At 35.9% G+C, this 25000-nt stretch overlaps 1 protein-coding gene across 2 annotated transcripts in view; it reads left to right on the forward strand.

Annotated features, from left to right (window-relative positions):
• LOC137658193 (uncharacterized) overlaps positions 1-25000 on the forward strand; it is a 164050-nt gene that overhangs the window by 85900 nt on the left and 53150 nt on the right. For both annotated transcript variants that reach the window (XM_068392868.1, XM_068392869.1), the window contains exon 7: positions 8420-8489. The gene's annotated coding sequence lies outside the window, so the exon portion shown is untranslated. The remainder of the gene's footprint in view (positions 1-8419; positions 8490-25000) is intronic.

The raw sequence follows: 25000 nt of genomic DNA on the forward strand, positions 1-25000 counted from the left end.
AATAGTTACTCATTTGACATTTTTCTAATATGTTTAATTTTCTGCCCTCTACCATTCTTACAATATTTATCTTAGTTTATTTATAGATGATAGAAAAATTATTTTAATTGTTGAGAGAGAGAGAGAGAGAGAGAGAGAGAGAGAGAGAGAGAGAGAGAGAGAGAGAGAGAGAGAGACGTGGAAATAGAATTATATGATTTCCTTTTGTGTTTGGAAGTTTTCCGAACGAGAGAAATCTCGTTTAGATTAAAAACGAAGTTTTCCCATCTCGAAGATCTAGATATTGGAAAAATGACACAGAAGTTCCAATCGAGTTTTGGCCGTAGAAATTGAGCCATAAGTTATGAGTTGCTCTCTCTCTCTCTCTCTCTCTCTCTCTCTCTCTCTCTCTCTCTCTCTCTCTCTCTCTCTCTACATTTTTTATAATCTCACAATCACTCTTCCCTTCCCCTCTCTCTCTCTCTCTCTCTCCATTTTTTATAATCTCATAATCACTCTCCCCTTTACTTCTCTCTCTCTCTCTCTCTCTCTCTCTCTCTCTCTCTCTCTCTCTCTCTCTCTCTCTCTCTCTCTCTCTCTCTCTCTCTTTGTAAATTCCATCTGGTATCTTCCAACAACTGAAAACGTTTAGTTTCTGACTTTTGTTTCAATATTAATGTTGTAAATAAAAGTCTGATCGCCAGAGTTATTTCAATGTTTGTTGAACTTTCATATATGTTATAGTCTTCGCTTATTCATTTGCTTTTTCATTGACATTTCAGTGTTTTAAATGTTTTGCATTTTCTTTATCTTTTTCGACCAGGTTGTCTTTTCGAGTCTTTTTGTCTGTAAAACACTTGATTAATTCATGCAACTGCTAGCGTACAACGGAAATTAATTTCTGAGTTTTATCGTGGAGATTAAAAATAGCTTATATCAAGTGCATGTTTTACTTTCATTTGAATAACATGTTTACTTCATAATCCTTGATTTTACGTTGCTTTTGCCAGCTGTGTCATTCTTAATGATCAAATGTTAACCAAGAACAGAACTTGCCTTCTATTCCTAATGGAAATAGCGAAATTTTCATTTAGATTATTAATGATTATTTTTGTTGGATCAGATGTTCCAATGACTACATCATCCATTCTACCTTCAAGTTTTTTTCTTTCATTCTCTACCTGGTATTGGTTTTCTAGTTTTCAAATCCCTTCTTCTTTAAAGAGTTAAGTTTTTTGTAGGTTCTTTCATGAAAACTCAACCTTTCCTCCATTCTTATTTCTGTCTTATACGGACGAGCGATAAAAGAGAAAATTTTTCGTTAAAGTTTTAAAGCAGATGGAATTTAAAGGTCAATATCCTAGAGACTGACCAGGTACATATACCTATGATCAACGCTTAAGTTCCCTCTCCATCAAGCTAGGACCAGGGAGGGCCAGGCAATGGCTACTGAGGACCTAAAGGTATAAAGTCGGATCATGAATGGCAGAGCTAAGGGACAGTGGCATTGCCCTATCGAGCAGGACAATGCCCTAGAGGCTGACCATTTTTACCTATGACCACTGCCTGAGCCCCTATGAGCCCAAGTTAAGACCAAGGAGGGCCAGGCAATGGCTGCTAATGGTTCAGCAGATAGACCTGTAGGCTCCCCAAATCCTCCCATCCTTAGCTCACAAAGATGATGAGGTTGTAGCGACCAAAGAATCTAACGAGTTTGAGCGTTTAACAGATCACCAGGTAGGTCCGTTTCCAATAAATTACTACAACCTGTGGACCGTTAGATACTTGAAATAAAATGCTTATGGAATTAATAACCAATTTATAGGTAAATGTATACACGATGCGTAAATTGTGAAAAAAAAAAACAATATAAAAATCTAATTGAAGGAAGAAACTTAATCTGTAAATCTATTAACAAAGAAAAAGAATATCACCTTTCGCAAGGCACTACAATTTGTATGTTGCTTTTTATTTACTGATTATTGAGATACATTTTATGTACATTGAATGGCTATGTCAACTTGGCGCATTATGAAGAACTCAGAAATATATCAACCAAAATCACATTTGGACCTTGAAATATTCATGGGATACAAATACCTACATTTTTACCATGCATTTTTTTTCTCCCTTAAATGAGACGACACAAAGAACATCTACATTTCTGTTTTCTTATCTTCACCTGAGCCAATGCCTTTTTCTTTATATTTATCATAAAAGTCTGTTTTTTTTTCTTCACTTGAAAAGAATCAAGAAAGAAACACCGCATCCTCACCACAAGCCACCTCAAGTAACGTGAATACTCGGTAGAATACCTGCTGAAGCGTTCTTATCCCTGCTTGAAGCGTTCGCCTTTGAAGTGTTACTCGCGTAAGCCTCTTCCTCCTCTTGGATCCTCCTCTTTGAAGGAATAAAGATGAAAAGAAAGAGGCAGCTTTTCATCTCACCTTCTGACCCATCTCTTCGCTACATCACTTCCGGACCTTCCTTTAGTAGAGGTTTTGGGAAGTTTGGCAGGTGTCCTAAAGTTTGTAGTAGTTTAGGCTAAACGGCCGGCTCTCTCTCTCTCTCTCTCTCTCTCTCTCTCTCTCTCTCTCTCTCTCTCTCTCTCTCTCTCTGAAGATTATGGTAAGGCTACGTTAACATAAAAAAAGGTAGTGTTATGATTATTCACTGGAGCTGTCAATCATAAGTAGTCGAAAGAGTGTATGAAGCATAGAACTGTCATTTCGAAGTGCTAAATCCGATTTTGTTATTATTATTATTATTATTATTATTATTATTATTATTATTATTATTATTATTATTATTATTATAGTAGTAGTAGTAAAGTAGTTGTTGTTGTTGTTGTTGTTGATCAACCAAACCACCGAGATCCTACACAGGTTATCAATATCTCCACTCTTTCTATTTTCTCGGAAGCTGGATATGAGTGGTAGGCCTAAACAGGTATTCTATGGCTACTGGAGCATAATTCTATTTCCATCCAAAATATAATTGCCAATAAAGTAGACATTTCTGGTTAATACCTCGTCCGTTGGAGAATGGGTGGAGCATTGTTCGTGTTCTTGGTATAGACGTCTTTCACGGTCGACGAATCTTTTCTGTTCGTTTAAGTTTATCCTTCTGAGAACGGAGTGTGAGGACTCGAAAAGGAAGGAAATCTTAGGGGCGAGACTCCTTCTCTTGGACAGATTTATATACGATTATTTAGCTTCCGAAGGATATGAGCATTCACCTCTTAGCTTCAAAGGCTTAATGGTCGGTCATAAATATTTTTTTCTTTTTTTCTTAATTTTTCGTCCTTTGGAAACTTCAGGATGTTCATAATTTCAAGAGACCATGTTCTCTCTCTCTCTCTCTCTCTCTCTCTCTCTCTCTCTCTCTCTCTCTCTCTCTCTCTCTCTCTCGTAAAGGCAAGGGACTGAATCAATGCCCCAGGAGGATAATGCCCTAGAGACTGACCAAACATGTATATGATCAGCTCCCACGCCCCTTCTCCACTCAAGAAAGGACCAGGGAGGACCAGATAGTGGCTGCTGATGACTCAGCAGGCAAACCTATATGCTCCCCCAAACTGCATCCCTTGCTCATATGGATGGGGAGGTTGCAGACACTACTTAAACTATCGAACTTGAGCCGGTCTCGAATCCCAGTCTAGCAGATTGTCAGGCAGGGATGTTTGTGCATGTGTAAAGTTGTTTCAACGGGTAAATCAACATTTACATTTACTTCATAACTTAGTTTTTTTTTATCATATTTCAAAAGGATTAATTATTCATCCATTTCTTTCTTAGTAGGATTACTTTATGTTCGTGAGAAATGTATCCTTTTCAACTGGCGTAAAACTAAAATATGATTGTTTCTAAAAAGAAAGTATGTAAATAATGAAAAACACAGGAATCAAACGCACAAAAGTACTACTATATGACATACATTAAGAATACTCCTGTCCGCACACCAACACACACAATCACTCACATTCAAATTGTTTAAAACACATGTAACATATTTTCTGACATTTTACAACATTTATGTCTTTTCCACTTTTGCCATGGTTTTACTTTTAAGTAAACTACATTTTTTCATAATCTTCCCGATTTGAGATTATATGTGTAAGTCCCAAAGCAAGCCAGAAAAGGAAGTTTATTTATAAATGTAATCGCTAGTTGCCAGCTCCTCATAATCTTCTGCTTAACCATTTACTACTATTAATTTTCAGTTGTATGAATGAACAGTGGAAGCCAGGGAGATCTTCAAAGAAGTTAATTATATAATGAGATATAGTAGAAAAAACCTAATGAGGTCTTTTGTAACCCCTTAATAAAATGTTCGTAATTGTACCTATACTGATTGATTGATTGATTGATTTTGTGTTTTCTGGCTTCCAGAAGTTTGGTGGTATCTTGTTTAAGAAATCTGTATTCACGAACACAGGATCTAGTTCAGGGTATATTAAATATCACGTACAATTGGACACAGGATTTCCTGGCACACCTCGCTCTGAGTCAGGGAGACCTGTCACATCCTAACTACACGGCGGCGAGTTCCTGTGTCTAGCCCCGCCCACCACCTCTGCCATCTCCCCTCATACTGTATGGTTAGGGTCGTGGTGGTCAATATGATAACGTCCCTGACTGATGATCGCCAGACTGGGGATCGAGTCCCGTTCAAGCTCGTTAGTTCCTTTGGTTGCTGCAACCTCGCCATCCTTTTGAGCTAAGTAGGGGGGTTTGAGGGAGCCTATGGGTCTATCTGCTGAGTCATCAGCAGTCATTGCTGGCCCTCCTTGGTCCTAGCTTGGGTGGAGAGGGGGCTTGAGCGCTGATAATATGTATATATGGTCAGTCTCTAGGGCATTGTCCTGTTTGATAGGGAAATGTCACTGTCACTTGCCTTTGCCATTCGTGAGCGGCTTTTAAACCTTTAAACCTTTACGTTGTTCAAAGAGCAGTATGGGTGTGGCAGGGGGCATTCCCTCAGCTCGAAATGTGTCAGGAATGCATGTATCCAACTGTACAATAAATATTACGGTACATTTTCTCCTGAATTTTTGGTTCAAAGTTTCCATTTATTTTCCTGTTTTAAAGATATCAGTTTTGGTTATCTTTCCAACAGATTTTGTTTTAGCGAGAGAGAAATAAGAAACCTGCTTTCTCTAAATCTGTTCTCATCAAGCATTCTCAATTCTTCGGCTTTCGCTTCTGTTTTCGCTTCCCTTCAGTAGTAATTCAGACGTTGATCTCGAAAGTCACTTAAAAACACTTTGCTGATTATTTCCAACGGTTCGAAATCAATGCAGAATTCTTGCCGATTTCAGTTTTGCATTGATTTCGCACAGTTATTTTGGAGGACCTTATACCTTTAGAAGCCGTTCCAAAGGTTTTCTTTTTACCTTTGTCCTAATACCCTTAGAAGCTGTTCCTTGCCTCTGTAATTTACACAGATTTTATAGGATGCCCAAATATCACATATTGGGTAATTTACTACAAAGTACTGTTGTTATGAATTATTATTATTATTATTATTATTATTATTATTATTATTAATATTATTATTATTATTATTGTTGTTGTTGTTATTATTAACATCCCTAGTTGGAAATGCAGGATGCCATAAGCCCAATGGCTACACCAGGGATAAATAGCCCAGTGAGGAAAGGAAACTAGGAAATAAGTAGAATGAAAGAGAAGAATGAACAATTTAAGTAGAATATTAATTAAAAATAACAATTCCATAGAGATAGACTTTTATGAGCTTAAGCAGTTTCCAAACATTTTTTGTTGATAAAATTTATAGTTCACTCCATATTTTAATTTTCATAGCTCAGGGTTTGATAAATAAACTATATATGAACTTGAATTATGTACAACATGGACGTACCCTGGGAGGTATGATAACCGTAGTTTTAATTGCATATTCATATCATCACCATCTCCACCCAAGCCTATTGACGCAAAGGGCCTCGGTTAGATTTCGCCAGTCGTCTCCATCTTGAGCTTTTAAATCAATACTTCTCCTTTTATCATCTCTCACTTCACTCATCATAGTCCTCCGCCATGTAGGCTTGGGACTTCCAACTCTTTTAGTGCCTTGTGGAGCCCAATTGAAAGTTTGGTGAACTAATCTCTCTTGGGGAGCGCGAAGAGCATGCCCAAACCATCTCTATCTACCGCTTACCATAATCTCGTCCACATACTGGACTCGAGTAATCTCTCTTATAGTTTCATTTCTAATCCTGTCTTGCCATTTAATTCCCAATATTACTCTGAGGGCTTTTTTTTTCAAATCTACAAAATCTGTTGGATATTGTTTCATTGTTATACACCTACTGTATGTATATTTTAAGGTATTCGTTACATACAAAAGTTACTAAAGTATTTAGACTTTTTTATCTGATAAAGGAAATATCATTTCCCTGTGACTATGTTATTATGTAATGTAAAGAGTAATCATATCATTATTATGTAACAGCCAGAATCAGGAAGTTTATATTATAGTTGTCTAATTATTTATAGATAAGCATTTCGTTTCATAATATTTAAAGCTTTGATCTAAAACTTCGTTATTTATTCATATTTTGATATATGAAAGTTTCACCTATGAATGTGCATGGTCAAGTTTAAAATTCTGAAATTACTCTCTCTCTCTCTCTCTCTCTCTCTCTCTCTCTCTCTCTCTCTCTCTCTCTCTCTCTCTCTCTCTCTCTCTCTCCCACGTTGTTTTAGGTAAATGGCGCGTTCAGTTAAGGAGAGAGTATTTTTGAACTTCAAAAGTTCAAATTGTTTTTGTGTTGTTACTCTTCTAAAATATTTTATTTTAATTGTTCATTATTTTTCATATGTTTATTTGTTTCCTTATTTCCTATCCCCATGGGGCCTTTTTGCCTTTTGGATCCCTTTAGCTTATAGCATCTTTCTTTTCCAACTAGGTTTGTAACTTGGCTAACGACAACAACAACAACAACAACAACAACAACAACAACAACAACAACAACAACAACAACAACAATAATAATAATAATAATAATAATAATAATAATAATAATAATCAGGTGATATTTACCATCCCGTTGATACCAAAGATTCTATTCCTTTTAAGTACTTGAATTTCATACGTCTTTTCAATGATTTATTCCTTTAACCATTAGGAATAAAACTTTAACGGAGTTTGAGTTTTACCTCCGCCAACGAAGTTGGAAGGAGGTTATGTTTTACCCCCTTGTGTGTATGGGTTTGTGAACAGCTTCCTGACCACAATTTTAATCGCAGAGTAATGAAACTTGCAGGGATTTACTGATATGTAAAAAGCTGGAATTTTTTAATTTTTGAAGGTCAGGCTCAATGGTCAAGGTCAAGCAAAATGTCCAATTCACGTAAGCCGCCATAAGTTTGAACATCGTTGTCAAAGCGACTTCAAACTTGGTTCATATTGAGTGTATGAAAATCCACGCCAATTAATACATGTTAAGGTCAAAGGTCATGTAAAGGTCAAGCTCGAAATTATTTGCTGATAATTTTAAATTTTACTATACAGTGATTCATATAATTTTCGTTTTTGCCTATCACAGAATTACATATACTTTTTGAAGTATTGGATTATATCGATTTTGTTCATGACTATCACAGATTTCTGTTTTAAATTGATATGCAAATTAATATCGATATTATTCAACTTCACATCTTCTGTCAATATTTATTTACTTGGTCAAGTAAATTTCATCTTTATTTTTGCCTTTCGCAGATTTTAAAAAAAAATATCTATGTAAATTAAAATCATTAATATTCAACTTCATGTCATCACAATATTTATTTACTCTTTCCTTGTAAGTTCTTTCACTTATATCTCTTTCTTTTGTTTACCAACTCATTGATATTATCCCCTGTTAATATTTATTTACGTTCCAGGTATATTTTTCTGTTATCTCTTCCATTCACCACCTCAGGTAATCTCCTCCGTTAATATTTATTTACTCTTTCCTAGTAAGTTTTTCACTTATATCTCTTTCTTTTAATCACCAACTCATAGTCTTTATCCACCATGAATATTCATTTACGCTTTCCAAGTCAATTTTTCTATTACCTCTTCTATTCACCACCTCAGACAATCTCCTCCGTTAATATTTATTTACTCTTTCCAAGTATTTTTTTCAATTATATCTCTTACATTCACCGCCCCATAGATATTCTCCTCCATTAATATTTATTTACTCTTTCCAAGTAATTTTTTCAATTAAATCTCTTACATTCATCACCCCATAGATATTCTCCCACGTGAATAAAATAATCTTCATCCTCTGATCTAAATCTACGACATCTTTCAAACCGTTTAATGTATTGGCAAAACAATCATAGTTTTCTCCTTAACAGTATGTTTATTCTCTCCTCTATTCCTCCCTGCAGGTACTTCTCCCCAATAACCAATACCTACTTTCTTCCAGGTAATATAAGAAGCTGACGTTAATATCCATCAACTGGGAGACTGCTCCGCTCACCTGAGAACACCACCAGGTAAGGAAGGATTCGTTTTTCGTATTAACATCCCGCTAGGGATCAGGTGTATAGGATGGGATAATGAAGCATCAGTGGTTAAATTCATTTTTTTGTGCGTCCACCTCTTTTTATTAATTCCTTCTGTGTCTGATTTTTAGGTGGCTAAACATTTTTTTCTCTAATAACACTTGAAATTTTTCATTTAATTATCTATTATATGAAAACAAAAACACCATTTTAAGATTAAAGTTAATAATGATATTAGATTTCAACATGATGAATACGCTTTATAGAACAGTTTTTTATCCCCTCATTCTATATATGATTTTTAGGTGGATTAATTTTCTTTGCTCTGATACGATATTCTCTTTGAAAACTCTTGAAACTTTTCATTTAATATCTCCGTTATATGAAAACAAGCGCCTTTTTTAAGATTAAAATTAATGATCATAAAAGGAGTCAACCTGATAAATCCGCTACATAGAATAGTTTTCATTCATTTTCGAGAAGAATTGTCATATATAACGCTTCCAAACAGTAGCTTAATGTGGTGATTCTATCAATAATTGCTATATCATTATTTTGTTTATCACGCATTTTTAATCCAATATTACCAAGAAGCTTTTAAAAATTGAACTTAATCTTCTTTTTAGTGCTTATCTTTCAAAATATTACAAAACGGAAGAACAGACAAATCTTGGCAGAGATATCAAGTTTAGCAGTCTCTTGGCAATTATCTTTTTGTACATTAATGTGTAGTTTTTGCCTAGATAATCATTACCGCGTTATGTGTTATTTCTTATATTTACGATTTTGATATGTATGTATGTATGTTTGTATGTTATATATATATATATATATATATATATATATACACATATATATATATACATATATATATATGTATATATATATGTATATATATATGTATATATATATATATATATATATATATATATATATATATATATATATATATATATATATATATATATATATATATCTCAAGGCACTTCCCCAATATTTTGTGGTTAGCCGACATCAAACAAATGAAACAAAAAAGGGGACCTCTCCTCTCTACGTTCCTCCCAGTCTGACAAGGGACTCAACCGAGTTCGGCGGGTACTGCTTGGGTGCCACAGCCCACCCTCCCCCGTTATCCACCACAGATGAAGCTTCATAATGCTGAATCCCCTACTGCTGCTACCTCTTCGGTCATCCAAGGCACCGGAGGAAGCAGCAGGGCCTACCGGAACTGTGTCACAATCGCTCGCCATTCATTCCTATTTCTAGCACGCTCCCTTGCCTCTCTCACATCTATCCTCCTATCACCCAGAGCTTTCTTCACTCCATCAATCCACCCAAACCTTGGCCTTCCTCTTGTACGTCTCCCTTCAATTCTTGCATTCATCACCTTCTTTAGCAAATAGCCATTTTCCATTCTCTCAACAGGGCCAAACCACCTCAACACATTCATATCCACTCTAGCTGCTAACTCATTTCTTACACCCGTTCTCACCCTCACTACTTCGCTCCTAACCCTATCTACTCGGGATACAGCAGGGATACTCCTTAGACACTTCACCTCAAACACATTCAATTTCGCTCTCGTCCTGCAGTGCACAAAGGGCCTTGTTGCCAGTTTATGCAAAACGACTTTCTTAGAATTAGCGATGCATGCTTCTTGACGTCATTATGAATTATAGTTTTTGCTGGTAATATTTTAGATGGTCTCAATGGCTTCAACATATATAGCTGTATATATAATGCATATATATATATATATATATATATATATATATATATATATATATGTAAAATTTATATATATGTACACACACACACACTCACACAAACATACACACACTCACACAAACACACACACACTCACACAAACACACACACACATACACACACACACACATATATATATATATATATATATATATATATATATATATATATATAGATAGATAGATAGATAGATAGATATCATATATATACACTAGGAGACAGAAAACTGTATGTGAATCCTTATTTGCTTCGTCTCTTTTTAAGACCTACAACTGGTAAGGATTCAGAAAGCGTTTTCACTTTTTATATTGACTTTTTGCATTTGAGCATCACACGTTCCTGAGAGTTTCTCGCGTATATATATATATATATATATATATATATATATATATATATATATATGTATATATATATATATATATATATATATATACATATATATATATATAATATATATATATATATATATACTGTATATGTGTGTATGTGTGTGTGTAGTTTTTGTGAAACACAACAGTATATGCTTCCGATTATTTACGAAAATGAGCAAAAAGTCAGGCTAATCAAGTAATAAATTTTTCGTTTCATTATTGTATTGGTGACTACAGTATATCTGCTAAATTTTCTCTGAACACTAAACAAACTTATATCTTTTATCATTTGATTGATGCTTTTATATAAACCATTTTGCGTTTGATTGACTTTAACCACTAATGTACGTAAGGTGGATTTTATGATACAATGATAATACTGTTAGTAACTTAATATCATCAGCCTCAATAACGATAGTAAAAGTCTCCTATCCATTTAGTACTGCCCGATCTACGCCTACACAGAATAATCAGACATATTTAATAGGTCGCTTATGCCATGTACGTCTTAGATCTATGAATTTTATACTCCTTACGGTCTATTAATTCATTAGAAAAGCACTCTTGAGAGTGAAGACCTCCGCCACGGCAGCTTATTTCTTGAAACCAGCTTACCTTGGTATCAATTAATCATTTCCAGCTCTTCACATGACAGTTTAAAATCCCTGCAAGTTTCATTACGATTGAAGTTGTAGCCGTATAGTTGATGACCGAAATTTGACCGTTTGCTTGACCTTGACTTTGGACTCGACCTTGACCTTCAACCTTAACAAGTATTAATTGGCGTGGATTTTCCTACACTCAATTACGAACCAATTTTGAAGTCTGTAATAACGATGTCCAAACTTACGGCTGATTACGTGGTTTGGACATTTTCTTGATCTTGACCTTCCAAAATTTAATCAGTTCCAGCTTTTTACATAACAGTTAATCGATGGAAGTTTCATTACTCTACGATCAGAATTGTGGCCAGGAAGCTGTTCACAAACAAACAAACAAACACACAAACGGAGCTAAAACATAACCTCCTTCCAACTTCGTTGGCAAAGGTAATAATTCGATAATGATGCTATGAAAAGACCTCCCTCTATTCAATGTCTCGTCAACCTTCTCTCATTCTACTATCTCCAGTTCTATGTTGAACTCCTATCTCATTGTTTCTACCCCAACGAATGCTTCTCCCCATCCACTGGCAGGCTCTGGAATTACTAATCACTTTCGGTTTTATCATTTCTTAAACCGATTTGTATTTGTACTTCCTATTCACTTTTTATTGAAAGTTTTTAAAAGTCTTTTTAGCCTGAAGTTTCTCCGTTCCGTGGGGTTAGGAGCGATGTGGGTGGTAGTGCCGTTTTTGTACTTCACGAGGTGTACTGTAGACAATAGTTTCACTTACATTTTATCATTCTGCTTTACCTCGGTAACGCCCCCCCCCCCCCCCCATGCAAGGAATGTTCTCCCTAGCCCCGGTGGGCAATGTGGCCAAAATTCCGTAAGTCTAATCTATTACACTTTTCATATAAGTAAATAAGGATTTTATTTTTATTTTTATTTTATTATATCTATATAGCTGATCAGTTTTGGAATATATATATATATATATATATATATATATATATATATAGAGAGAGAGAGAGAGAGAGAGAGAGAGAGAGAGAGAGAGAGAGAGAGAGAGAGAGAGAGAGAGAGAGAGAGAGATGTATATGTATATATATAGATGTATGTATATATATATATATATATATATATATATATATATATATATATATATATATATATATCATTAGTATAAAAAGATTAGGATTTATTGATTATTTTTCTCAAAATAATAATTTTATGTTTATGTATCTGCTTTAAATTTACTTGTATCAAAAGTTAAAAAGTATAGGAGTTATTATATATTTTTTCTCAAAGGAATACCTTTCTGTTTATGTAGCCGATTAAAATTAATTTATTTTTTGAATTTGAATTAGTTTTCTTTGTATCATGGTTTTAATCAATATATAATTTAGCATCGTAACAAATATGGATTTATTAATAAATTTCCAAATTCCATTAGCTGTATCTGGGTAAATTGATACATTATCAAATAAGTCTTTCAAATATCATTGGTCATTCTCAAAGTGAATATTTTATGCGCTTGGCAATTTTGATACTGGTGTTATATGATGTCTCATAATGAATTCATAATTGAACTAATCAGTGTCTGCGATGGGATCATTTCACTTATAATTATGTATGACCTCTCGTGAAACGGATGTCACTTATTTCGTTTGAAAAATGAAAAATAAATAATTTTGAACCATAAATTTTATATAGTTTTTTTTTATGTTAAACGCTTTGTTCAGATATGGCATAATTTAGTAAGTCTGCTCTTTACCTTTTTGTGTAACTTAACCATAAGTTCGTCAACTTGAATCTTACTTAATACATAAGTTTACTGTTAGTTAAAAAGGTCGCCCATGAATGGCAGAGGCAAGGGAAAGGACATTGCCCTAGAGACTGACCATATATACATGTGATCAACGACCAAGCCCGCATTTCATCAAGCTATGACCAGGGAGAGCCAGGTAATGGCTGCTGGTGAATCTGCAGGTAGTCCTATACGCTCCCTCAAATCCACCATCCTTAGCTCACAAGGATATTGCCATTACATCTTCCCCTTAGTAGGAGTTCGTTGTTTAATGGCCTCCCCGGCCCCAGTTCCTCACTTTATGAATAAAATTCTATAAATATAATCCATGAATCAATCTTCGTTGAAGGTACACTCAGACTCACTATTTTATATTAATTTCTCTCCCTCTTGTTCTTATTAAGTTTTTTATAGTTTGTATATTTAAGATTTATTTTAATGTTGCTACTGTTCTTAAAATATTTTATTTTAATTGCTTTTAGTTTTCTTGTAGTTTTATTTTTTCCTTATTTCTTTTTCTCACGGGGCTATTAATCCCCTTTTGCAGCACTTGGGCTTATAGCATCTGGCTTTTCCAATTAGGTTTATAGCTTAGAGGAAGATAATAATAATAATAATAATAATAATAATAATAATAATAATTCTCCCAAATCTCAGGAATTGTTGTTTGTTGAGAGGTCCGCTCTTGATAAAACCCATACACGATTTTGAGCTTAATTCCGGTAACACACTAACTAACAAACAAAAAAAAACAAATAATCTTTGGGAAACATCCCTGCCTGTCAATATGTGAACTGGAGTTTGAGACCGTTCAATCTCGATACTTTCTGGTAGTGTCTGCAAACTCACCAACCTTGTGAACTAGGGATGCGGGTTTGCAGGAACCTAGAAGTTTACTTGCTGAGTCACAGCAGCCGTTGCCTGGCCTTACCTGGTCTAGCTTGGGTAGAGAGAGGCTTGGGTGTTGATAATTAGTCAGTACGGTAGTACGGTAGGTGCAAGTTTTATTTAGGCAAGAAATATAGTTTTTTGGAGGCTTTCTCAAAGTCTTCCTGTCCCTCACTTAAGCTTTTGCCTTCAACGTACAACTTTTCTTTAATGTTTTTTGTACATTGAAGAAAAGGGAATAAAAAAGCACTAATAGCGTAATCAAACCTATTCCTCCAGACAGTAACATTTTTTTTAAAAGGAAGGAAACAGGAAATGGAAATTTAAATATATATATATATATATATATATATATATATATATATATATATATTATTCATGGAAGACATTATTTAGTGATATGCCGTTATCGTTATTTTGTGCTCAAATGGCTAATCTAAAACTTGTATTTTTATTACTGTCCGTAAATGATGATTTCATTCCATATGTACCATATTTTTCCATCATGATTTTAATGCTGATTTTTAACGAGTGATTTTGATATATTTGCTTACTCCGTGTCAGTTCATCTACCAAGAATTTCTTTGGAATTATACTAACCCGAGATGAATTTAATATTTTGGATTAGAAATATTTTAGCATTATCACAATTTTTAATTTTTTTTTTTTGCCAAAAAACTAGTTTTTTAAATTTTTTATAACCACTTTCCCTTTAAACAAATAAGTAAACAAATCAATAACTAACAACATTTGGCAACTTCTCGCCTTCGCCACTCGGCGGAATCCTATTAAAATGATTTTCGGACAATGGGACTTTCGGGAGCCTCGAGACCTTGTCCCAACAGGATCAGAACCTATAGGAAACAGAAAGGATTATAGCAGAGACAAATCCTATTCAATTTCAACGGGGTCTTAGGCTGTTGGGCTACCTCTTGGCAGAGCTTCTGTTCTCCCATAGTGTTTAAAGGGGTTAATGTGTAAGGACCGACGAAGAGAAATCAGTTGGGTTAGTCTGTTTTGGGAGTAATATATTTATTTTTATTTTTGGATTTTTCGAGTTTCTGATTTTCCGATTTTTCGTGTTTTTTATTTTCTAGTTTTTTGATATTTAGTATTATTTTTATTTGAGTTTTGTGTTTTTATTTTGTTTAAAAGATTTTAGATTTGTATATATACATATACTTACACACACACACACATATATATATATATATATATATATATATATATATACACATATATATAGTATGTATATATACATATATGTTTATATGTATATATATATAAGTATATATGCATATATATATGTATATATATATAGAAATATATATGTATATATATGTGTATATATGTATATATATACATACACATACATGTTTGTGTGAAGGTGTATTATCAATAGTAATATTTCAATTATTCGTAAATAGACAGCATTGTACTACAAAATCCTGTCTCACTAGGAATAGGTAACCCAAAACCTAGATACTATAAGTTAAGCATTAACCAACTGAAATATAATCCAGGTTTTAGAAGACGTTATTTTTTAAACTTGCCATTGCAATGATTAATTCAAATCAATTTAATCAAGTAACAAATAGATTATATTCTTCCCTCTCAGACTCGTTAGTTCCTTTGGTCGCTGCAACCTCACCATCCTTGTGAGCTAAGGAGGGGTTTGGTTTTGGGGAGCCTTAGGTTTACCTGCTGAGTCATCAGCAGCCATTGCTGGCTCTCCTTGATTCTTAGCTTGGGTAGAGAGTGGGCTTGGGTGCTGATCATATGTAATATGGTCAGTCTCTAGAGTGTTGTCCTGCTTGATAGGGCAATGTCACTGTCCCCTGCCTCTGCCATTCATGAGGGCCTTTAAAGTGATTGCGAGACTCAAAAATTTACGACGAACAAGTCAAGTTCTTCATACAGATAAGATGAAAGACGAAGGTAGAAACGTTCGTTTTAGATTGAATTTGAATTATAGAAAAGAACTATAAATAGACATACTACATCTCTCTCTCTCTCTCTCTCACTCTCTCTCTCTCTCTCTCTCTCTCTCTCTCTCTCTCTCTCTCTCTCTCTCTCTCTTTAATCTATAAAAACGGCTTTCAGAGAGTTTCTAAGAAGTGAAAGAGGATTAGATTTTTAATGTAGCAGATTCTGATTTTCTCTTTCACTCTTTTTTTTTTCTTTTTTTAGGAGAAAATATTTCCAATGTGGCAGAGTTTGACCTTTCTTCTTCCACTACCTACTTGTTTAGGACAAAATATTCCACTTAATTTCCTCCTTAATTTCAAGCTATATATATATATATATATATATATATATATATATATATATATATATATATATATATGCAGAAGAACCACAGGGAAAATGAAAATACGAAATATACGCTTAAGTCCTGACTAGTTTCGTGATACTTCTTCAGAGGACTGATTTATTGAGAGAGGTTTCTTACATTTTATAGGGAAAGCAAACGTATGAACATACATATAGAGATTTAGAGAACAATGACACTCCCTTACCAGCTACCTGGGCTTGAGTCAGGTGTTGAGTAGGAGGAGTCCCCAAGCTCATTAGACACCTGCCGAAAAAAAAAGAAAAAAAAAAAGAATATACCTGCCACTAGAAATGACCCTTTTCGGCAGGTGTCTAATGAGCTTGGGGACTCCTACTCAACACCTGACTCAAGCCCAGGTAGCTGGTAAGGGAGTGTCATTGTTCTCTAAATCTCTATATGTATGTTCGTAGGTTTGCTTTCCCTATAAAATGTAAAGAAGCCTCTCTCAATAAATCAGTCCTCTGAAGAAGTATCACGAAACTAGTCAGGACTTAAGCGTATATTTCGTATTTTCATTTTCCCTGTGGTTCTTCTGCATCTGAGCATCACGTTTTCCTGTGATTTTTACGCATATATATATATATATATATATATATATATATATATATATATATATATATATATATATATATATATATGTATGTATGTATGTATATATGTATCCTAACCATATGTTATAGGAGAAATTCCGACAAGAATCATTACCATATATTTGTCTGTCAAGTAAATTGAAGATATATTATTTGTGCAGTCAGTCCTCTTCTGTCGTCAACTTCATATTCATGCATATTTACGTACATTAATACATACATACACGTACACGTAAACACGAAGTGATGGTATGTACACATATTTTATATGTGTGTGTATTTGATGAGAGAGAGAGAGAGAGAGAGAGAGAGAGAGAGAGAGAGAGAGAGAGAGAGAGAGAGAGAGAGAGAGACTCAAATATCTTTAGTTTGTTGACTAATTATATAAATGTAAAACATAATCTTGTATGGTCACATGATAGTTTGTATACTCTAACATATCGTTCACTCCCCTATTATTATTATTATTATTATTATTATTATTATTATTATTATTATTATTATTATTATTACTTGCTAAATAGCCCAGTGAGGAAAGGAAACAAGGAAAAATAAAATATTTTATGAATAGTACCAACATTAATATGAATATTTCCTCTATAATCTGTAGAAACTATCAAAACAAACGGAATAGAAATAAGAATAGTATGCCCGAGTGTACCCTCAAGCAACAGAACTCTAACCCAAGTCAGTAGAAGACCATGGTACACAGGCTATGACACTTCCCAGGACAAGAGAACAATGGTTTGATTCTAGAGTGTCGACATAGAAGAGCTGCTTACCAAAGCTAAAGAGTCTCTTTTACCCTTATCAAGAGGAAAGTAGCTAATGAACAGTTACAGTGCAGTAACCCCTTGGGTGAAGTAAAATTGTTTTTTGTTGTCATGTGTATGAGGACAGAGGAGAGTATGTAAAGAATAGGCCAGACTATTCGGTGTATGTGTAGGCAAAGAAAAATGAGTATAACCAGAAAGAGGGATCCAATGTAGTACTTCTGGGACATCAAAGGATCCAGTAACTCTCTAGCGGTAGTATCTCTCCAGTCTCTGAATAAGATAGATCTCAAGTCCCAAAATAAATGCTGATGAGAGGTGGATAATGTTCCCTAGCAAACACAAACAAGGGGTATTTTCTGCCCCGAGTTTCCCGAGCAAACACAAACAAATATCAGAGACGCTTTCATAGCTCGGCACTTCAAACACCAAAGTGTCTTTTTGGATCAATGTTTTCGTGGCGTTCAGTAATTGAAGAAATTTGGGATTGAAGGGAGTACGTTTATTTCTGTAGTTAAATTTTTGCCTGGGAGGAATCGGGTTGATGTGTTTTCATTTTTTAATCTTTTACGGCTTGATGGTTAGATAGCTATGGATACGCACATGACCTCTGATTGGGGTATGGCTACTCCCTCTTCCACTTACTTGAGTGAGAGAAATAATATATATATATATATATATATATATATATATATATATGTATATATATACAATTATATATATGTAATTATATATATACATATATATATATATATATAATATATATATATAATTGTATATATATACATATATATATATATATATATATATATATATATATATATATATATATATATATATAAAGACATTTTATCATATAGGGCATATAGCTTCAATTCAAGAGGTAAGATGATATAGCTTTTCTCTCTCTCTCTCTCTCTCTCTCTCTCTCTCTCTCTCTCTCTCTCTCTCTCTCTCTCTCTCTCTCTCTCTCTCTCTCTGTTTAAAATGACTCTTTGATATTATTATTATTATTATTGTTGTTATTATTATTAGCCAAGCTACAACCCTTATAGGAAAAGCAGAATTCTATAAGTTCAAGGGCTCCAACCGAAAAGTGGCCCTGTAAGGAAAGGAAATGAGGAAATAAATAACCGACATGAGAAGTAATTAATAATTAATATAAGTTATTCAAAGCAGAATGTAATTTTTTGGGAATAATAACCTCTTCTCTAATCAAAGATCATCAGATTTTATTTACTGTATATCAAATTTCATCATCTTCTCCTACGCCTGTTGACGCAAAGGGCCTCGGTTAGATTTCGCCAGTCGTCTCTATCTTGAGCTTTTAATTCAATACTTCTCCTTTCTTCATCTCCTACTTCACGCTTCATGGTTGTCAACCATGTTGGCCTGGGCCTTCCAACTCTTCTAGTGCCTTGTGGAGCCCAGCTGAACGCTTTGTGAGCTAATCTCTCTTGGAGTGCGAAGAGCATGCTCAAACCATATCCATCTATCCCTCATCATGATCTCATCCCCATATGGCATTCGAGTAATCTCTCTTATAGTTTATTTCCTATCTTGTCCTGACATTCAACTCCCAATATCCTGCTGAGGACTTTGTTCTCAAATCTACTAAATCTATTGGAGATTGTTTCTTTGTCATACCATGAATCGTGTCCATATAGTAACACCGATCTCACTAAACTTATATATAATCTAATTTTTATATGCAATTTCAGGCCATTTGATTTCCAAATTTTACTTAACCGAGCCATTATGAAATAAAATTTTAATTTCATGCCTTTGATGGTCTAACAGAATATTAATCAATTTCCAAGAACGCCCGAAGCATTAAAGGCAATTGCAATCCATCTAATATGATATTCAATAGAATACTTATTTGCATTTTGACGGGACTGCTCCATAAATTTTGAATTGGAATTAATTGCTGATTGGATATAGACATCAAATGTAAATGATCCTGTGAATATTTCATGAGGAGCAGCTGAGTCCTGCCGAATTTAATTATCATTATGATAATTTCTTACGTTGGCGTAATTAGGAAGCTGATCTCATGGTAATGTTCAGGTACTGGATCGAGTTAGTTTTTTACGCGATGGACTTTAGATTGGCCATTGCGTAATATTGATCTTGCGTTATGTTAAGCTTGCTTATATGGTAATCTTGCGTAATGTAAATTTTGTTTATTGTCAACCTTGCGTAATGTTACTCTTGCTTATTGTTAATATTGCGTAATATAAATTTTACTTATTGTTAATATTGCGTAATGTTAATTTTGCTTGTTGTTAATCTTGCGTTTTGTTAATATTAACTAATGTTAATCATGCGTATTTCTTAATCTTGCGTAATGTTAATTTTAATTATAATTACTCTTCCGTAATGTTAATTTGGATTATAATTAATCTTGCGTAATATTAATCATGCGTATTTGTAAAGTTTGCGTAGTGTTAATCTTGATTATTGTTAATCTTGCGTAATGTTAATATGACAATGTTAATATTGCTTACTGTCAATCTTGCGTTATGTTAACTTCGCTTACTGTTGATATTACTTAATGTTAATCTTATATATTTGTTAACCTCCATAATATTGATTAATCCTTTGCATTGTCTTCATTACACGACAGATGGAAAATTCGTTTTTGATAACTTCTCGGGTTAATTAATATTTAACAGTATGTCTTCTAATGATAGTTGTAATGCATATTGAATTATTTACCCATTTTTAATCTTTATATTTTCTCCACTTTATATTAAAGGGTGAGTGCTTGGTGTTTTATATATATATGCATGCATGTATGTATGTATGTATGTATATATGTATGTATGTATATATATATATATATATATATATATATATATATATATATATATATGTATATATATATATATATATATGTAATGTGTGTGTATCGTTTCGGTCACGGTAGGAGGAGAGGGAGCAGTCATACCCTTGTCAGATTGAAGGTTGCTTGTGCATGTGTGCATATGTATCCATCTAAATATCTAGCCGTCATTTTTGACGGATCGCGTACACTCGTCAAATTTATCAACCAAAGCAGATAGGTCACATGATAACATCGACTATTATATTGATTAATGAATGATATACTAATACTACGTATGATATTTTGAATTAAATTCACGATTAAGTCTTCCATTCTTGTTTTCTTTTAACTTACATAATTTGTGAAACTAGAGATGCCAGTTAACAGAATTAAGTTTCTCCTTCCAATTAAAAGAGTAATTAAATCACAAGAATCATTACATTGAAAAATTACAATTAAAAATATCAATCATCCAATAAGTCGCAACTCAGCTTTTGATATTATGCAAATTAATCAGAGCGACCGATTTCACTCTGAGTATACGCCGAGAGTCTGTAATTAGATTTAGCAAGGTAAAGAGATTTAATTGCCTTGGGGAGTAATATTACGAGTTGAGACTCGGTCAAGAAAGGCTTGTGAAAAATCTAGTAACTAGAGGGACAGTCAGTAGAGAGCCGACCTCCATCGCATCCCGGTAACTTATTTCTTAACATTTTGCTCGACGTTGACCTTTGATCTTAAAATGTATTAATTGGCGTGGATTTTCATACAATCAAATATGAACCAATTTTGAAGTGTCCGAGACAACAATGTCCAAACTTATGGCTGATTAAGTGAATTATACATTTTGCTTAACCGTGACCTTGACCTTTGACCTTGACCTTCCAAAATTGAACATTTCCAGCTTTTTACATAAAAGTTAATCCATGTAAATTTCATAGCTCTACGATTAAAATTGTGGCCAGAAAGCTGTTCACAAAGAAACAAACACACAGTAACCGGGGGTATAACATAGCCAACTTCCAACTTCGTTGGCGGAAGTAATTATGGAAGTTCCTTGATACTCATATTACAAGACACTAATATTACGTGGATAGCCTCGGTCAAAAAAAAAAAAAACTCGAAGGATTGTCGAAAAAGAGGAAAACAAATATATCCTATTAAAGGAAGTGAAATGCTGAACGAAAATAGTAATAAAGGAATTATGGAAGTACTTCGATATACTTATAACAGAAGACCAAGTATTTTTTTTTTAAACTGGAAGGAAAATTGGTAGAAATTAAAACAAATGTACTCAATTGTAGGAGATTTGAATGGTAATTAAAGATCTATACAAATCAGCTCATTTATATTTCCAGTGTAAGGATCGACCTACTGACGCCCGCCCTCCACCCCTACCCCTCTCAAAAAGAATAACTGGCCTGTTTAAAAACAGCTTTACAAGTACAATTTCCCAAAAGGAATAAATATCATTCATTCAATTGTTAGGAGGATTTTAAGCATTACAATCTGTTTTATCCCACCTATTTTCAATTTTCTTAAAATCAAAATATACTAGAATCATGGAGAATTTTATTTTTTATCCATTGCGCGACCCTTCAATAATGGCGGATGATATTGTTTAGATATGTGACGACTGAGAGAAGGTTGTGAACTCAAAGGCAGTATGAGAGAAACTGAGTTAATTTATTATAGAACACTCTCCTTTATATAGAAAAGCCCAAGGCAACTGGAATTTTCATGTTCACAAGACAGACAATGTTACAGAGGCGATACGCAGACATGTTTATTCTGGTTCTTTTTAGTGCGAGGGAAGAGCGAAGATACAAGCATTATATATACAAATTCGTGACACATGGTTGATACATGGCTCCCCCCCTAAAAATGACATGCTGTACATGTTAAATAGGGCGCCCTGATCTAGAGAGGCGAATTGTAGGCGGGTCATCTGGCAGAAGATAAGCAGGTTTTAGGCGATCAATGGAGACCCAGTCTTCTTTGCCACGAATGTTTAGTAGGAATGCTTTCGGACTGCGGCGGATCACAAGGAAAGGGCCCGTGTAAGAGGGCATTAGCGCTGGCTTGCTAGGGTCGTTGCGCAGGAAGACGTGCGTTGCAGAGTGCAAGTCTGTTGGTATGTGATGCTTCGCTGGGGGCTTGTAAGTCTGGCGGCATGGAGTAAATTTTCCCACGACGTGACGTATGCGCTGGATATCGTCGGAGGAGGTTGTAGAAGGAAAAAATTCCGCAGGGCCGACCAACGTGTCGCCAAACACCATTTCAGCTGCCGAGACGTCGAGGGCATCTTTAGGAATGGTCCTTAGTCCCAGTTGGAATCCTTGCTGCGGGACATCAAAGCTGGATTGAGGGTGCGATGAAAACGTTCAACCATTTCATTGGCAGCGGGGTTGTAGGCCGTTGTCTGATGTAGGGTGATGCCCAGGAGATTCGCTAATGACGTCCACAATTGAGAGGTGAAAGTGGTTCCCCTGTCAGAAGTAATATGCTCAGGGATACCAAATCTTGCAATCCATCCAGAGAGTAAGGCAGATGTACATGAGGCGGATGTTGCAGTTTCCATGGGAATGGCTTCAGGCCAACGAGTGGAGCGGTCGATGACGTTAAACAGGTAACGATGTCCTTGTGATGTGGGTAGGGGCTTACAACGTCGACTAGAATGTGTGCGAAACGACGCTGAGGTTGAGGAAAGGTGCCCACTCCGGAATCCGTGTGTCAATGTACTTTGGAAGTTTGGCAAGAAGTACAAGCGTGGACCCAATCCTTAGCATCCTTAGAAATGCCATGCCAAATGAACTTTGCCTTCAGCAGCTGTGCAGTAGAACGGCACGAGGGATGTGTAAGGCCGTGAATGAAATCAAACACCTGCCGGCGCATGGAAGCAGGAATCCAAGGTCGCGGTCTACCAGTACTGACGTCACAGAGGAGGGTGGTGTTGGAGTCATCGAGGGGGAAGTCTTCCCAACGGAGGGACGTGCAGGATGTCCTACATGCTTGATACTCTGGATCCTGTCGTTGGGCTTCAGCCAGGGCGTTGTAATCCAATCCCAGTTGAATGGCAGCCAACGTGTTTCTTGACAGGGCATCGGCAATGGGATTCATTTTCCCAGGGACGTAATGAAGGGTGCAATTGTATTCAGCCACGGCGGAGAGATGTCGGCGTTGCCGGGCGGATCAGGCTTCAGACTGTCGAGTAAAGGCGTGCACCAGAGGCATGTGGTCTGTGCGAATGACGAAGGGCATACCTTCTAAGAAATGGCGAAAGTGACGGACAGCCAAGTGTACCACCAGCAATTCTCGATCGAAGGTAGAACAACCCGATTCTGCCTTGGACAGTTTTCTGCTGAAGAAGGCTAATGGGCGGGGCGAGCCGTTGACCACCTGCTCGAGTACTGCACCAATAGCAACGTTGCTGGCATCGGTGGAGAGAAGGAGAGGGGCATGTGGGATAGGCAAAGTGTGAGCCGCAGCAGTTGATAGGGCCTTCTTTGCATTGCAGAAGGCCGCTTCTTGAAGGGAACCCCACTCCAGATCCTTTGGCTTGCCCTTGAGGGAGGCGTAGAGGGGAGCAAGAGTGGCGGCAATGGCTGGAAGAAAATAGTGATAATAGTTGATCATGCCCAAGAATTCCTGCAGAGCTTTGACGGTCGAGGGCGCGGGGAAGTTCTGAACGGCTGCTACCTTCTCAGGGAGGGGATGAACTCCTTCAGGAGTGATACGGTGCCCTAAGAACGACACTTCGTTGGCGCCAAAGGTACACTTGTCGTACCGGACTACAAGGCCGTTTTGTTGCAGGTGGTCGAGCACGATGCGCAGGTGATGGAGGTGTTCCTCCTTTGAGGAAGAGAACACAAGTATGTTGTCCACATAACATACACAGAAAGGGAGGTCCCCTAAGATGCCATCCATGAGACGTTGAAACGTGGCCCCAGCGTTACGAAGGCCAAAACAGGAGTAATTGAAGGTGTATGTACCAAACGGAGTGGTGATGGCAGTCTTGGGGATGTCTTCTGGGTCATAGGCACCTGATAATACCCCTTCAGGAGGTCGAGCGTAGAGAAAACCTTTGCTTTGTGCAAGTAAGAGGTCACATCGGCAATGTTTGGGAGGGGGTAGTGATCCGGTTCTGTTTGCATGTTCAAGCGCCTGTAATCCCCGCACAGACGGAGGGAGCCGTCTTTCTTCAGAACGATGTGTAAGGGTGACGACCATGGCTTGAGCCTTTTGGCAAAGGCCCATTTCCTCCATTTCGGCGAACGTCTGTTTGGCGGCTGCCAATCGTTCCAATGCCAGACGTCTGAATTTTGCGAAGACTGGGGATCCCGTCGTCTTGATATGGTGATAAATACCGTGCTTGGCAGGAATCGTGGGCGTTTGGCGGAGTTCTGGACGGAAAACTTCCGGGTACGACGTGAGGAGGTGGGCGTAGGCATCCGTGGGTGCGCTGATGTTGAGAGCAAGGTTAGAGGGGGCGGGTTGAAGAGGTGTCGACAAGTACGAGTCTGCGTTGACCAATC

Source organism: Palaemon carinicauda, chromosome 19 (genome assembly GCF_036898095.1).
Source record: "Palaemon carinicauda isolate YSFRI2023 chromosome 19, ASM3689809v2, whole genome shotgun sequence".
Lineage (NCBI taxonomy): Eukaryota > Metazoa > Arthropoda > Malacostraca > Decapoda > Palaemonidae > Palaemon > Palaemon carinicauda.